General features: G+C 29.5%; 1 long non-coding RNA gene across 1 annotated transcript; it reads left to right on the top strand.

Annotated features, from left to right (window-relative positions):
- Nucleotides 1-427, top strand: LOC104775099. The gene is made up of 3 exons (XR_765694.1): nt 1-33; nt 261-298; nt 383-427. It is a non-coding gene; the product is annotated as an uncharacterized LOC104775099 (long non-coding RNA).

Below are 427 nucleotides of genomic sequence, written 5' to 3'. Positions count from 1 at the left end.
TTGGTTAATTCCTTCTACAAATCGATCATGTGGGTAAGCTGATTTTATAATCTTTCTTAATTATGTTTAATTACACGATTTGCAGCATCTATGTTGTGTACAGTTTGACCCCAATCTATTTTTGAAATAATGAAGCTGTATCAATTTGGTTAATTTAGAGGGTTTGTTGGATTATAGAAGATAAATTTGATTATAATTTCCATTGTTATTAACAAATTGCTGATATTTTGTTGTTTCTTTTATGGATTTGGAGAAAACAGTTGCGGGTATCAAATGTTAAATCACAATAATACGAACGGTATAACATCTCGTATTCCAGATAATCTGTAGCATGATATACAAAGTTATTTGAAATGACTTAATATCTTACAATCGAATCCAGGGGGTTATCGATTGTAACAGAGATAAATAACAATCAGATAAGTAC

This window comes from Camelina sativa, unplaced genomic scaffold (assembly GCF_000633955.1).
Source record: "Camelina sativa cultivar DH55 unplaced genomic scaffold, Cs unpScaffold08658, whole genome shotgun sequence".
In the NCBI taxonomy this organism is placed as follows: Eukaryota; Viridiplantae; Streptophyta; class Magnoliopsida; order Brassicales; family Brassicaceae; genus Camelina; species Camelina sativa.
This window is presented reverse-complemented; position numbering and strand designations above follow the sequence as displayed.